We start from the raw sequence: 11,103 nt of genomic DNA, 5'->3' as shown, positions 1-11,103 counted from the left end.
AGAGTTATGGAATAAAAGGGTCATTCCAAGGAGAAGGTTGACATCAGTGTCAGATACATTTGAAAGACTGAAGAGGACGCAGCGTGAGTTAGGATTATTCAACATGAGAGATTTTCACTTTTTTTTTTTTGCCCATAACTAAAACTTTATTGAAAAACTGACATCAAAATAGGAGAGATCACTGTTGTATACTTACAAAATTAAACGTAATTACATTGTCTTGTTAGATTAACTAGAATTACTGAACCGATAAGGCTTTCTGTGATATAACAAATTCAGGAAGTTGCGTGCGTCGTTAGTGTTCTAAATGAACACCCTTCTGTGAGTCTGGCCTTTCCCCCGTCGGCTGGCACAGCACTGTTGAACAACATACACAAAGAACCATTTTCTCAGCATGGCTGAAAAACGTGGTAATCTTGTAGCAACCTGGACATTTCACATCCATAAAATAAGAATTTGGACTATGAACTAGCCGTTTCTTTTTATGTTTCTTCTTTTCCTCTTCCAAGGATGGATGTAGTAAGGCTCTAGGCAAAGGCATGTTGATCTTATTGCAAGCCCAGCCTGAACAGATCTCCAAGATTTTTACTTTTACGAATGATAAATTGTGAATGGTGATTGTTAGGCACGGCCAGAGGAATGAGTTGTGGGAGACCAAAATTGGTCTATTAGAATTTATTTAGCATGTTTGAGTGGCAGGAGGTCAGTTTAGAAAAGGCGTAACCTTCAGAACCTTAATTTTTACTGACAAAAAAAAGCAAGCAACTAACACTTCACTAGCAAATCCAGGAACATATTGTGCAACTTCAAAAGCATAGGCTTTTGTAATAAAATATAAGATATATTTATTGGGCTAGCCCGGTGGCTCAGGTGGTTGGAGCACCGTGCTCCTAATGCTGAGGTTGCCGATTTGATTCCCACATGGGCCAGCGAGCTAAGATGGTAGACAATGGCTCTCCCTGGAGCTGGGCTGCTGGCAGCCAGTGAGAGCTGCTGTGAGCAACCAACAAACAACCAGTGGCCCAGCGGAGGCCAAGGCTCATAATACCAGCATGAGCCAGGGAGTTGTGTCCTACACAACTAGACTGAGAAACAACGGCTTGAACCAGAGTGGGGGATTTATCAAGCATTGGAGGTGGACACCTCGACGTCCTGTGGGTAGCCCCAGGGGCAGGTGAGAGAGGTTTTGGAGAAGTTAAAAGCTCTATATATAACGGAGTTAGTCGGAAGCAGAGGGGAGGGTTACGCTCCCATAGAACTCTCAAGGAGGAGGGGAGCCTCTCATTCTGGGAGGAGTTTAGTGTTTGGATCAGAGAGTGGTTAGTAATTGGATAAACCTTGATATGGATATTGTATCTAGGTGTTTCGGGCTTAGTATGGCACAGATCCAGCGTCTAGTTAAATTTTCCCCTGCGGGTACAGTGCGAGAGGCAATTATTAAAACATTGTCTTCCCAGTGTGTCTGGGGGAGGGGAGACAGTAGAAACGGGGGAGTAAAGCTGGGGAGGATAAGGGCAGGCAATAGTGCATTTTGACAGGCCAGGATAAAAGGATTTGGGGATTATGGAGGGAGTTCCAAGTAGTTCTTAATCTCAGTTGATGTATAGGACTAAAAAATCCTCCTGTAAGCTTGTCAAAGGCCAGTTCCCAGACCAGTACTGAGATCCTCTAAGATGATATCACAGCTGGTACCTGTGAGGTCTTGTCATTCATGTGGTCTGTTGTTTATGTGTTGTCACCTTTGTATTCCCTGTCCAAATGCAGGTATAAATATTCGGCCGGGGCTGTTTGGCTGGGTTCCCTCTGGCTGGTCCAGCTCCCATTGTTTCTGTTGATCTAGGTCCAGGGTTACTGGCTCTGGGACCCTTTTGAGCCTGGATAGATAAATCTAAGAAGGTATCCCTAACAGTTACCTTCTGTGGGGGTTGTTAGGATGACCTGATAGGCTCCTTCCCATCTGGGATGGAGGGGGTGGACTTTGTCTGGGAGAGGCCTTCAAAAGGACCCGATCTCCCTGTTCTAGAGGCGTTGCTGGAATTTCAATTCCAGCCAGAGGTTTGGGGAGGAAGGTATCAGCATGGTAGTGGAGAAGGTGCCAGGTGAGAGAAAGAGTAGGGGGATAATCACCCAGAATAGGTGAAGAAGAAGGGGGTATGTTGCCAAGGAGCAAAGGGCAACCATACGTGAGTTCAAACAGGCTGAGGAAAGTTGGAGCGTGGGGGGCAGCCTGGAGGTGGGAAAGGGCAATAGGGAGGAGGGAAATCCAGTCCCGATGGAGTTCTAATGACAGCTTGGTTAACTGAGTTTTGAGGGTAAGGTGAGCCCTTTCTGCCTTTCCAGAGGATTGGAGATGATACGGGACGTGCAATCACCATTGAATACCAAAAGAGGTGGCAACTTGTTAGGTGATCTGGGAACTAAAACTAGAACCATTGTCATTCTGGATGATTGAAGAGAGGCCGAAACGGGGAATTATGTGGTGGAGAAGAGTATGGGTGACTGTGGAGTAGTTTTCAGATGCGGGGAAAGCTTCTAGCCATCTGGGGAAAGCACCAGGAAGGTGAGGAGATAGCAGTGTCGGCGGATACAAGGCTGATGAGTGAAATCAATTTGCCAATCTTGGCCAGAGATGTGGCTGCAGCCTAATGGGCCGGGAAGGATGGGGGAGACTGAATGGCCCCCTGGGGGTTGGAGAGGCGGCAAATGGAGCAAGCCTGACTGATGTGGGCTAAAAGGGAAGAAAGATGCAGGTGAGTGAGAAAGGGACGTAAGAAAGTGAGTAGGGGTCTTTGTCCAATGTGAAGAGAGTTTGGGAAAGCCATAAGGATGTCTAAAGCCTGGCCATTGGGCAGGATTAGTTTGCCAGTAGAGATTAAGTCAGGGGCTCTGCCAAATGCTCCCTGACTGGTAAGGGAAGTAATTTCATTGGAACTCTAGGTGGGCTGAAGTTCAGAGATGGCAAGGAGATGGATCACAGGCTCTTGAGAGCTGAGGAGGGTGGCCTGGCGTGCCTTCTGTCGGCCTGATTGTTACCAATGACTACAAGGCCCGAGCCCTTTTGGTGGCCCTTGCAGTGCATAACGGAAGCATAAGTAGGAGTTGGAGAGCCTCCGTAAGCTTGAGGATTAAGGGGCCATTGTGGTCACACAGCAGCCTAGCCGTCTGTCCCTCCCAACCTTTCCCTAAGGAAAGAAGAATTTGTGGGACTGTGCCTCTCTGGGATTGAGTTTATAATATCCTGAGTCTCTCCATCTGGTCTTCAAGAAGAGTCTGTGGTCAACGACGAGTAAGATTCCTCACGGGAGGGACAACTCAAGCCAGACGGGACCCCGTTGAGACCCCAATGAGCTATTATAAGAAATAATATGACGGAGCCTTGCCCCTCCTTCCTCTTGTTCTTGTGGGAAGCTGCCGCTTGCCTCTGCTGCTCCCTCTCACCTTATTGTGAGAGAGGCCCATTAGGGCGATAAGATCAGGCTCTTTCTGCTCAGCTCATGGCACAGTTTCACCGCGAGAGACTCTCCCCCAGGGTGGTGCACACCGCACCTCAGTCATCCTGGGACGATACGCTTCGGCTGCTTTGGGACAAATAATTGGGTATTGAAATCATTTTTCTGAGGTGGTGTGCGAGTTTCACAGACCCTGCCTCTAATCATGTGATGTTCATTGTTTGTAATCAATAAATACTGTCAGTGACCCGATTCGGGGCTCCAGGCTCTTGAGGCTGCGAGTCCCTTGGTCCTCTGTGATTTAACTGTATATGAGTCTCTGTCTGTTTATTATATTTTAACCCTCGCTGCCTCCCTCGCCTTCCCACGGCTTGTGTCGTGCAGGTCGCAACAGGCCATGGGCTACAGGGAAACTTGGGAGGTAAGGAAGCCGTGTTCTGCCCAGATTGCAACAAGGGAATAGATAGTATGAAAGGCATATTTAGAGTCTGTATAAATGTTGACAGAGCATCCTTTGGCTAAGGATAGGGCACGGGTAAGGGCAATAAGTTTGGCCTTCTGAGCAGAAGTGTTGGAAGGGAGAGGGGAAGATTTTATGAGTTCATGGGCAGAGGTAACAGCATAGCCTGAATAGCGTTCTCTGTTACAAATGTTAACTGGACCCGTCAACAAACCAGGTGTAGTCGGGATCAGGAAGGGGGTTGTCAGAAAGGTCAGGGTGAAGAAGTCGGGAAGATTTGAATTCCTCAATGCAGGAATGAGACACAGAGGTGGAAGTAGGAAGAAGTGTGGAGGGATTGAAAGCAGGGGACTGGAGAAGAGTAATATGGGGAGAGATGAGAAGACATTGATAATGGGTGAGGCAAGAAGAGCCAAGAAAGGAAGGGGTCTTATTAAGAAGATTAAGGACTGAATGGGGCGAGAAAACATTGATAGGTTGAGAGTAAATTTGGAAGCCTCTAAAGTGAGGAGAGCAGAGGCAGCGAGGGCACGGAGGCAGGGGCCCAGCCCCGGGCAGTGGGGTCTAGTTGTTTGGATAGGTAAGTGACGGCTTTGAGATTGGGGCCCGATTTCTGACCCAAGAGGCCTAGAGCGAGCCCCCAAGATTCATGAGTGTATAGGAAGAAAGGCTTAGTTAGGTCAGGTAAAGCAAGGGTGGGGGTGGAAATGAGAGCTATCTGGAGTTGAAAGAAAGCAGAGGTGATCTCTAAAAGAAATAGGAGAGGTTCCTGGAGGGGGCCGGCGGCAGCCTGGTATAGGGGTTTGGCAATGAGGCCAAAGTTGGGGATCCGGTTGCAAAAGTATCCGACCAAGCCAAGGAAAGAGAGAAGATCCTGTTTAGTGGAGGGGAAGGGGATAGAGCGAATCAGGTTTTTGCGTTGTGTAATGATTTCCTGGCGACCTGGGGAAAGGCAGAACCCTAGGTAGGTGACAGTCTGGGTGGAGAGTTGGGCCTTATGGCAGGAGGCACAATAACCTAGGGAATCTAGATAATTAAAGAGCAGGTGGGTATGGGAAGTAGAGATAGTATGTAAGGCTACAGAGGAGATCATCAACATACTGGAGAATCATAGAGCCAGGAACAGAAAGGGAGGTTAGGTCTCGAGCTAAGGCCTGGCCAAAAAGATGGGGGCTATTCCTAAAGCCCCGAGGAAGGACTGTCCAGGTTAATTGTTGAGAAAAGTTCGTATCAGGATCAGTCCAGGTAAAAGCAAACAGGCCCTGGGAATCGGGATGTAAAGGAATAGAAAAAAAAGCATCCTTAAAGGCAAGGACAGTAAAATATTGAGTGTCAGGAGGTATGAGGGATAAAAGGGCACATGGCTTGGGAACTACAGGGTGGAGGGGAATAACCGCCTTATTGATAATTCGAAGGTCTTGAACACAGCAGTGTGTCCCGTCCCGCTTCTTGACTGGGAGAATGGGAGTATTGTAAGGGGAAGAAGTGGATGGAGAATCTTCGCCTGGAGGAGCTCAGAGATGAGAGGTTTGAGTCCAAGGAGGCCTTATCAGGAATAAGATATTGAGCTTTAGCGGGAAAGTGAATGGGATGGGATCTCTGAGTGAGATAATAAGAGGTTGGTGGTAAGTGGCAGTAATGGGTTGAGAGGAATCCCATATTGAGGGATCAATGTCAGGTGGGTTAGAAGGGGAAGGAAGGGTGGGTTCTGGGGATGATTCTACTAGTAAACCAAGAAAAATGATAGCCAAAGAAGGGGTATATAGAGTAACAGTGGAATGAAATTTGGAGAGGATGTCCCTCCCTAAAACAGCAGTGGGATAGAGGGGGAGGACTAGGAAGGAACGAGTAAAAGGATGTCCCTCCAGGGAACATATAAGGGGTGGGTAGCCATGGGGTGAGAAGGTATCCCATCGACCCCCCGCAATGGAGACGAGAGAGGGAGAGAGCTTGCCTAGAAATTCGGGGAGTGCCGAGTAAGTGGCCCCGTGTCCAGAAGGAAAGAGATGGCCTTACCAGCAACTAAGAGAGTTACCTGAGGTTCCATCATGCATATGGTGGAGATGGAGGGCCTGTGACAGGACCAGACTCCTTCAATCTTCATGGGTGCTGAGGGTCCCCAAGAGGGAAAGATTATTCTGATCTGCTGGTGCCGTGGCAGGCGTGATGTTTGGCTGGGGCCAGGAAGCGGATGTTGCTGAGCCTTGAGGGGCTCGAGGACAATCCGATTTCCAGTGGCCACCATGGCTGCATAGGGGGCAAGGCTTATTAGGAGGCCTTGGGTTAGGGCAAAAGGGGCTCTAGTGTCCCGGGAGGCCACATTTAAAGCAGGCACCTGGTTGCTTAGACTGTGCAGAGAATTGGGGTCCCGGTTCTTTCCTTTGGAGCTGGCCCAGCCTAACGGCCTGGGAAACTGCTGTGGCAACCATCTGTAAGGCCTGGGTATGGGCCTGTCTACTCTCCTTGTCTCAATTATTGAAGACCTTAAAGGCCAGTTCTAAAATATCTGCTTGTGGGGTGTGAGGACCTTTCTCTAGTTTCTGAAGCTTCCTGTGGATATCAGGGGTTGACTGGGAGATGAAATGCATGGCTAAGACAGTTCTGCCATCTGGAGAGTCGGGATTAGTGTTAACAGGTTTGTAGAGCCTCTGAAAGGCGAGAGAGAAAAACAGCTGGGTTCTCATGGTGGTCCTGGTAGATTTCCCTAACTTTTTCATAATTGACAGCTTTCTGAATGGCTGCCTTCATGCCCTGAAGGAGATAATTAATCATATGGTCATGAAGGAGGGGAATAGAGGGAAGAAAGGAGGTCAAGTCTAGACCCTCTTAATCAGAACAAGCGTAAGCGGCAGGACGTCCGGCTGTCGGTTTCCCCAGGTCCAGCAGAGGGGCAGGGCCCAGTGGGGTGGGGGACGGGCAGGCGGCCCTTCCTGCCCATGGCTGACCAGGGTCCTGGCCCGGGACATGGTCAGGCCTGGCGCTCAGTCTGGGGCTGCAAATCTGACCGAGTTGGAGGGTGAAATAGGGAAGACTTAGCTAAGACACAGCAGGGTAGACGAAGGCGGCTCCCCATACAGGCCACCAAATTGTTAGGTACTTCCAGAGGACTGAGTCGCGGGAGACCAAAAGTAGTCTATTTGAATTTATTTGGCATGTTTGAGCTGCGGGAGATCAGGTTAGAAAAGACCATAAACTCCCTGAGTAAGAGTTTTATAGGGGGTTTTATATGGTATGGAGTTTTATAGGGGGAGGTAAACAGGCTGTTCCTCTTCAATACATCACAAGCAAGCAGGGAGCAGGACACGATGGCGTCGAAAATAAGATGGTTTCTATTCAGCACATTCGGGTGGTTTCTCTGGGCCTAAGGCGGTTTCTGCTCCTGGCCTAACAGTGTATTTTCTAACCGGGATGTAAATCTCTTTGGCTTGTAGTGGAATGTTCTACTGAGCTTTGTCCGTTGGGGTGGGGGACGGTGCAGTTAAGCTGGTTATCGAAACCTTTGCATGTGTTATGTAGAGTTAAGTTGGAGCCAGGAGTGGTTCCCATACAAATGCAAAACCTCTCCCAAGTCACAGGGCCTGCACTGGGCCAAAGTAAATAGAAACATTGAAAATGGTCTGCATAGTAAACGTGTAGGAAGCAGAATCAGTAAGGAGAGAAGAAAAAGAAAGCTTTCAAAAAGACCAGAAATCCAAATTTTAAAACAGAAGATTTAGCCACCGTTACAATCCCGTCTTAAAGGTAATTTTCCTTGTTTCCGTGTAATTCTCTATAGGTTCCCAAATAGTTTCCTTTAGAAACAAAATAATACCTTGCTTGATGTGCAAGGTATTAAAAAAAATTGGTGTTTTTAACTACAAATTGAGAATATTAGCCAGTCCCCCCCCCCCCCCCTCTCGCCTTTCTTCTTTCTTTTTCGAAAAGAAAAGCAGGTTTATTCCAAAATGCCAGCATTAAGGGAAAACAGTGGACTCCCTGTCACAAAGACTGCCTTCCCTCCTTTAATCTGCGTTCATTTCTTGTGTCCTCAGTCAACATGACCTCTGCCCTTGATTCTCTGGTGGGTCCATGGTTTAGGGAATTCTGCTTTTTCTTTAATGTGGCCTGAATGTGTTTGGTTTTAAATATTAAGATAAAGTGACACTTACTGAACAGTTTTCTTTTTTGCTTTTGTTGACATTGTCTGCCACCGTGATTCATTAACACTCTCAGTTGTCTTAACAGATAAACAAGAATAGAATTTCAGTTATGTTTGTTACTTCTGTGTTTTCCAAGGCAATACCAAAGGGAAAGACCAAAGGCTCGATAGTACAAAAGGAACTATTATGCAATGCTTGCTTGTTTCTATTCAAGTGTGAAATATGTAGGAATTCAGAAGAAATAGAACACTTAGAAACAGAATGTTTTATAATACAAATACAAGAAATTTTAATGTTTTTTTAAAAGTAGTTATTAAAATAAGTGTGGGGGGGCCGGTTGCTCAGTGGTTAGAGCGCAGTGCTCATAACACCAAGGTTTCTGGTTCAATCCCCACATGGACCAATGAGCTGCGCCCTCCACCAGTAGATAGAAAACAACAACTTGACATGGAGCTGATGGGTCCTGGAAAAACACACTGTTCCCTAATATTCCCCAGTAAAAATAAAAAATAAAGTTTTAGGCTCATGGGCCTAGAGTCTTAACAAAACTAGGAAGAAGCTGATGGAGATAGTGATGGAGGAATATTTTCCTGTGAGTCCCCAAATTATGTAGGTGATGTTGGATCTGCCGGCAGTTTCTGGGTGTAGGCTGGGATTGTGTCTTGTGAGACCGAAGAATGGAAACATGGACCCAGAAGAGGCAAAGAATTTTAAAAAGAGGATAGTTTATTGAAAGCAAAGGGTCAGAGCTCCCGAGCGGGAGGCGTCCCGAATGGGGGTGCCCTGTGACTGAGGCAAAAGCTCTTACTTTTGTACCTTCCCTTGCTTTTTCGGGGAAGGGAAGCTGTTTGAAGAAGGGAACTGTCGACTTCTAATAAAATTCGTCAATCAGGTTTGTTCTGTTTGCCCATCCTAAAGGAATTAGCAAAGTAACCCACTCTTATCTATCAGATCTGCTCCATTTGTCAGGCCAAAAGGAATTTTATGATTAACCTCAAGTCCTTGTTACATTATGTTCTGGAGCAAAGGAGTGATTTCAAAACCTGGAGTTTTAGGATATGCTGTCTTTGTTTATTCCACCAGGGACCTCCCTGTCTATCTAGCGACATGCTAACTCTCTTGTCTCAATAGCAGCCTCCCTTCAGGCTTTGGTGCCCAGTCCTTCCTGCTTTCTTTCAGTTCCTTGAACATGTTGTATTTCCTCCTTTCATTTGTCTGTGGCACAAGCTGTTCCATTAGGCTGAAACACTTTAAATTCCCTTTCTGGAATTCAGCTCAGATGTCATTTCCTCAAGGAAGCCCCTGATCCTCCTCCTTCTGGATAGGTCAGATTCCATTCTCCTGGCGCCCGCTTGTCCCTCATAGATAGCATTTATCACGATGGTAACTCCCTGAGACCAGGGACCAGCTCTAGCTTATTCAGGACTCTAATAGTTGTTGAGACTTGGAGCTGATGGGCCCTGGAGAAGCACACTGTTCCCCAGTAAAAAATAAAGTATTTGTTGAATGAAGTTCAACATTTATTAAACCCCAAGTGCGTCCCTTCAACGCCTCACAATAACCCTTCAGGTAGATATTATCCCTGTTAACAGATGAGCGAGAATAGAGAAGTCACTTGCCCAGGGTCACACAGTCAATGAATGACAGAGAACTTGGACCTCTGGTCCCTTTGATGCCAAAGCCAGTGTCCTTTTGTTTTTTATTTCCCTCATGACATGTAGTTAATCCTACTGAAAAGCCCATGTTCTAAGCAAGGTACTGTGTAATCTACCACAGCAAAGCAGACAGAGGTCTGATCAAAAAGCACTGATGAATTTACACTGGGCATTTGTGGTATGACTTCCTGGCATCGTTTCCACATTCCTCTTTTCATCTGGCTGAGCTACATCTGTCTGTGTCAGTACACTGATCTGCGTGTGCTGGGCCCAGGGAGGGGACGCTGTAATCTATAAGCCAATCAGCATAATCCATCTTGTCTAAACAGGATTGCTTCAGGGATGAGCTTGTGATCCAGCCACGTCAATCGAAGCCAATTGAGACGCAATTCAGAACTGTGGTTGGAGTTTTTGCAAAAGTGAACTTGATCTTTCCAACTTGTGTTGGGCCCTGGGAGCATGAAGTCTGCCCTCACTTCCATAGCCTCACCACCTGACAAGGCAGAAGGGAAGGCAGACGTAGCCCTAGGCACTGTCTGGCTCCTGATAACTTTACTGAGTCCTGCTCAAGTTCTGCCTGAGGCTTTCTGTCCCTACGCTTTTCACTCATTTGAGTCAGTAAAGTCCTTTTTTTGCTTAGGGTTTTTTTGGATTAGGAGTTCTGTCACTTAACCAACACAGGACCTACAAGACACTGGACGTGTTTTTGCCTGTTTTCTCTTTCCATTTTACATGGGCATGAGTCACTTCCTCGGCTTCTTGGAATGATCATAAATATGTTTTCTGGGCCTGAGGAGGAAAGCGGTGAGAAGGTAATTTGGCAATTATGGTCAAACCAGGTTTTGTGGGTTGGGGAATTAGGGCTTGTAAAATTTACTCCGTAACTTGTGGAATGTAAGAACTTCATTTATTTCTCTACACCTCAGTGTTGTCTATAGAAAGCGAGGAGAATATTTGCACACCACTAAGATAAGAGGGAATTGATAGAATGTGCCAATGGGGAGACTGTAGAGGGAGGAGATTCATGTTCCCTAGCTCAAGGCCTTAGATAAGTGTCCTAACCTCAGGGTGACAATAACTATTCTCACATTCAGGAGAGTTAGAATAGCTTTCTTTCCTTCTGTTCTATGAACTTCACAAATGCAGTCTTTGGACTTGAACTTTTCAAAACCCATGCTGATGCTTCCAAAATTGCTTTTCCTAAAATCTGCTAGCTGTGTTTATAGTTACTGGCTGTAGAAAGAACAATCTGTGTGTTCAATTAAGTTGGTACAAAAGTAATTGCGGTTTAAAAGGTTAAAAAAATTGCAAAAAATGCAATTACTTTTGCACCAACCTAAAACCTTAAATTTCCACAGTGAAGGAAAGGACTCTGAGACATTAAGAAAAATGAAACCAAG

The 11,103-nt window shown here is 46.4% G+C and overlaps 1 pseudogene across 1 annotated transcript; it reads right to left on the bottom strand.

The window, feature by feature from the left end:
* Nucleotides 1–275: 275 nt before the first annotated feature.
* LOC308501882 (small ribosomal subunit protein eS27-like) lies at nucleotides 276–541 on the bottom strand (annotated as a pseudogene). Its single transcript has one exon. The product of its transcript is annotated as a small ribosomal subunit protein eS27-like (transcript).
* Between the last annotated feature and the right edge of the window lie 10,562 nt (nucleotides 542–11,103).

The sequence above is a fragment of the Rhinolophus hipposideros genome (genome assembly GCF_964194185.1).
Source record: "Rhinolophus hipposideros genome assembly, chromosome: 9".
Classification (NCBI taxonomy): domain Eukaryota; kingdom Metazoa; phylum Chordata; class Mammalia; order Chiroptera; family Rhinolophidae; genus Rhinolophus; species Rhinolophus hipposideros.
This window is presented reverse-complemented; position numbering and strand designations above follow the sequence as displayed.